This window comes from Rattus rattus, chromosome 3 (genome assembly GCF_011064425.1).
Source record: "Rattus rattus isolate New Zealand chromosome 3, Rrattus_CSIRO_v1, whole genome shotgun sequence".
Classification (NCBI taxonomy): Eukaryota; Metazoa; Chordata; class Mammalia; order Rodentia; family Muridae; genus Rattus; species Rattus rattus.
The window spans coordinates 174,454,009-174,458,964 of NC_046156.1; the positions used below are offsets into that span (position 1 = coordinate 174,454,009).

Genomic DNA, 4,956 nt, shown 5'->3' on the forward strand with positions numbered 1-4,956 from the left:
ACACTGGTCATACTGTAAGCTGACACTGGCTTTGTGACAAAGCTCTTCTTGTTTCACTCCCCTGACCTAAGCCCACCCACATTGGAACAGGAAATGAGGAAGTGTCCATCTCCTGCTCACCCTCTCTCTGCCTGGAAAATTGTTTTGATTTTGCAGTTTAGGATTCTAAAACAAAAGAAAACGGACAAACAAACAAATGGTTTTTGTTGACATCTACTGATGTAAGAAGACAAGTAATTCAAGAAAATTTAATTGAAACCGCAAAGCCTAGATTTGAGCCCAACCTGAATAACTCAATAAATTTCTCATAAGTCTAATAGTGCTCAAGTAAATTATTTTTAAGTTATAGTAGGATGATAAATTCCTACTACATTGTACTCCAGGTAAAGATGATATTTTCAGGAATCAAGGCAGTGGAAGGTGGAAACAAAACAAAAAAAAAAGTTGAGTGGTAAGCACAGCAAATGAGTGGGACACAGGACTGTCACAGAAAAATCAGTGGCATCATCATGGACGTGGCCCAGTTGGGAAGCGTGTTTGCTGTGTGAGCACGAAGACGTGAGTGAATTACCAGCTCTTTCTTTAAGAATGAACATAGCTGCACATACCTGTACCACCAGTCACGTGGAAGAGAGGCGGGTGGATCCTGGGAACTTGCTGCTCTGTTAGCTTAGTTAAATGACAAACTTCATGCTCGGGGAGAGTCCCTTTGTCACTGGAATAAGGTGGAGCAATATAGAGTACAACAGACTATAGCTTTCTCTGGTCTTTGACCATTTCAACCTGCCATGCACACACACACACACACACACACACACACACACACACACACCATAGACATACACCATAGATTGACGAGAGAGAGAGATATTAGGTTTCTTTTCTTTTGTATTTTTTGTATTTGAGGTAATAATTACAACATTTATTCCCTTCCTTTTCATTCTTCTAAATACTCCTTGTATGTTCCTCCTTGCTCTCTTTCAAACGTACGGCCTCTTTTGTTTCTTTCAGTTGATTGTTGTTTTACACACACAAAAACACACACACACATACACACACACACACACACATGCATATACACACAGGCGTGCACTCCTAATTATAACCTGCTCAGCATGTATATAGCTATATTATATATGCTTTAAGGACTGGCCATTTGTTACTGGATAAGCAATTGATGTGTTCTCCCCTAGGAAGAATATTTTCCCTTCTCAGCATTCCTTAGTTGCCCACAGGTCTTGTGTAGGACTGAATCCTGTACACTTCTCGGTGGTTATACATACAAATATTCAGAGTGTAGTTAGGGATTATGTTGGCTTAGTAGAACAGTGTTTGTAGATTCTCTTCCAAGATCCTTGAATTCTCTGTCTTTCTTAGTTGGATGGTTTTCTAGCACCAGACATGATATCCCTCTTGTTGAGTGGGTCTTTCAATCTATTAGACAACGGTTGATTTTGGCAAAGTTATGAGTGTCACTACTGAACCCTTGGAATTATCATGCCATACTGGTCATCGTTGTGGTCAGTTAGAATCATAACTGGGTAGGAATGCTGGTTGTTTCCTATTTCGGAAGCTTGCATGGCATCTTTTGGTACTGTGAAAGCTCGTCCTTGGGGAGGAGACAGACTTATTTCCCACCTCTGGGAGGGGGGAGGGGTGATTAACGGCAATAACAAAAGGGTGTGTGTTTTGGAGATCTCTTGGGTAACTTTGACCAACAACTCAAAAGGTTTCTCATTTTTTTCTCTTTTTAGGAAATCTTCAGGCTTCTTAAAAGGTAATCTTTGGCTCTTAAAGGGAGCATTTTTGGGCCCAAAAGTGAAAATTTGTATGTATGTGTTTGTGTTTATGTATATGTATGTGTATGTGCCTATGGATGTGTATGTGTGTGTGTATGTGTTTGTGTGTGTGTATGTGTATGTGCGTGTGTGTGTACATGTGCATATGCATGTGTATGTGTGTGTATGTGTTTGTGTGTGTGTGTGTGCATGTGCATATGTATGTGTATGCATGGGCTTGCATGTATAGTAAGTTTTTTATTTAAGCCAATATTTAATAATATGAGTCCTAACTTTTTCAGACAACCTTACTGCTATTTGCCTTCTCATTTCCTTTTGTATTTATTTTCCTCCTTTTCCCTAATTAGACCCCATTTTTCCTCCAGTTCCCTAATTAGATGGCTAATACTATGTCATAACCTTCTCTATTGCTCTCCTATCCCCAGAACTTGTATGTGGTCCTCTTTTTCTTCCCACATTTCTGGAGTTACTCCTAGATGTGTACTCACATCTGAAGATTTGGACCTCAGAACTTCCAACGAGAAAGAGCATGGAACATGCGACATTTGTCTTTCTGGGTTGGGGATCCCTCCTTCAAGATGATCTTATCTATGTTCTTCCATTTAAATTCCTGATGTCATTTTTATTTACAGTTGAATAGCATTGTCTTGTGTATATGTACCACAGGTTCATTATCCATCCATCTGTGGAAGGAAATTTGGTTTATTTCCATGCCCTGGCTATGGTGCATAGAGATGCAGTGAATATAACTGAGAGAGTGTCTGTTGAATAGCATGTTGAGTACTTTGGGCAGATAGATGCCAAGGAGTGGCACAGCTAGGTCAAAGTGCAAATTTAGTTTTAGCTTTTTGAGGAATTCAGGTCTACCCTGAATTCCATAGTAGCTGTACCTGTTTGCAGTGCACCAACAGTGAAGGAATGTTCCTTTTGCCTCAGCTTTCTCCAGCATCTCTTGTTATATATATATGTTATGTCGAATAAGATAAGGAAAATCTCCAAGTTGTTTTCACTTGCTTTTCCCTTATTGCTTAAGACAATGGACTTTTTTGAGGGGCGTGTGTGTGTGTGTGTGTGTGTGTGTGTAGGGTTCTTTATAAAATCTGGATATTAATATTATGTCAGAAGTGTAGCTAGCAAAGATTACCTCCCATTCCACGGGCTTCCTCTGCATTGGGTCAGCTGTTTCTTTAGCTGAGCAGAAACTTTTTTAGCTGAGCTGACCCACTTGTCAGTGGTGGGTCTTAACTCTTGAGCAAATGGAGTCCTATTTAAAAAGTCCTTTCCTACACCTATATCCTGTAGGATGTTGCTGTGTTTTCTTCTAGCAGTTCAGAGACTCGGATTTTACATTTTGGTCTTTGATTCATTTGGAATTAGTTTCCTCATGCAGAGTGATAGATATGGGTCTCTTTCACTCTTTGTTTTTCTCACTGCATCTTTGATTTATCCAAATATGCTGTATCTATTGGCTCTCTGGAATTTAACAAATTTTTATAGTTTATGCAGCAGGCTTTTTCTTCTTCTGTGGTAGGTTTCTTCTCTGCTGCTTTCTTGGTAACCACCTTTTTCCCTGCTGGCTTCTTCAGCTTCTTGACAGCCACAGGCTTCTTTCCTTTCTTGCCTAGTGCACGCTTTTTGTCTGCAGCCCCCTTCTCTGGAACGATCTTCTCCAATTTGGTTGCCCGTGCAGCAGCTGCCACTTCCAGTTTTTTCACCCTAAGTTTGTAATTTCTGGCCTGACGAAGAATGGTATGCCCGAGCACAGTCTTTGCATAAGGGTTCAGCTTCAACATGATCCTCAGGTTCTTCAGTGGATTCTTCTTCAAGACTCTACACTGAATCGGAGGACTCTTTGGATCTCTGGGCTTTTCAAGATTCTGCTAAGGTCTGTGTTCATCATCTTGTGCATGGGAAGGTCATAGTTGCTCTCGACGGAAGGAGCCTTATGCCAAGCAGCATACAACTCATCCAACTTCCGGAAAGCACTTTCAGTCCAAATGCAGAAACGCCCCACATGCCCACCAGGATCAACTTTCAAAATGCTCAGCTTGCTTACATCAAGCAGAGTAATGGCAGGAATGTTTCTGAAGGCCTTGATGATATGGTTATCTTCACTATAGATGATGCAGGGCCCCCTGCGCTGGATCCACCATCGGGTTCTCATTTTACCCTTGCCAGCTTTCATTCTCTGAGAGGCATAAACTTTTTGATGTCATTCCAAGCTTTAAGTTTCTTAAGCAGCTGAACAGCCTCCTTGGTCTTCGTGTAACTTTCAACTTCATTTTCAACCACCAATGGCAGTTCAGGAACTTCCTCAACACAGTGACCTTTAGACATCACCAAAGCTGGTAAGGTTATGGCAGCCAGGGCAGAAGAGACGGCATATCGTTTTGGGGTTGTGTTCACTCTGAGGTGTCAATGACACCAGGTTTTGGTTGGTGCAAACATGCGGCCCCCACGACACATATTTCTAAAGGCACCCTGGCCAGAACAGTGGATCTCATTATCTTGAACTCTTGGAATTTGAGCCACAGCTCTGCCAGTACCCAAGACTCAGCACTGGTCTAATTCACTGACGGCATAGGGCTGTCTATTGTTTTTCCTCAAGTTGGTGTGAACGAAGTCTAATGGGAGCTGTGGACACAGCTGGCAAAGTGACATTCTTGCCAGATGACTCCCCTTTTTCAGAGTACACCCATAGGAGGGGACAGGCACAAACCATGACAGGGAGAGAAGTCCACACTCCTCTCAACCTGGCTGTTCCCACAGGACCTCTTTTCATTCTTTTGCATGTAGATATCCAGTTTTCGAAAAATTATTTAGTAAAGATTCTGGGTTTTTCCAGCTTATGTTTTGGTATCATTGTCAAATATCATTGAAGAACAGGTTTCCTTGTGGCATTTCCACTTGTAGCTCTGGCAATTGACCTACATATATACATATACATATACATATACATATACATACACATATACATATACATATACATATACATATACATATACATATACATATACATATACATATACATATACATATACATATACATATACATATACATATACATATACATATACATATACATATACATATATATATTCCTCTACCGTATCTCCCCGCCCATCTTCCCTAGTTGTACCCTTTCAATCCCCTATTC

General features: G+C 40.8%; 1 pseudogene; it reads right to left on the bottom strand.

Annotated features, from left to right (window-relative positions):
- Positions 1-3,226: 3,226 nt before the first annotated feature.
- On the bottom strand, positions 3,227-4,521 carry LOC116896009 (annotated as a pseudogene).
- Between the last annotated feature and the right edge of the window lie 435 nt (positions 4,522-4,956).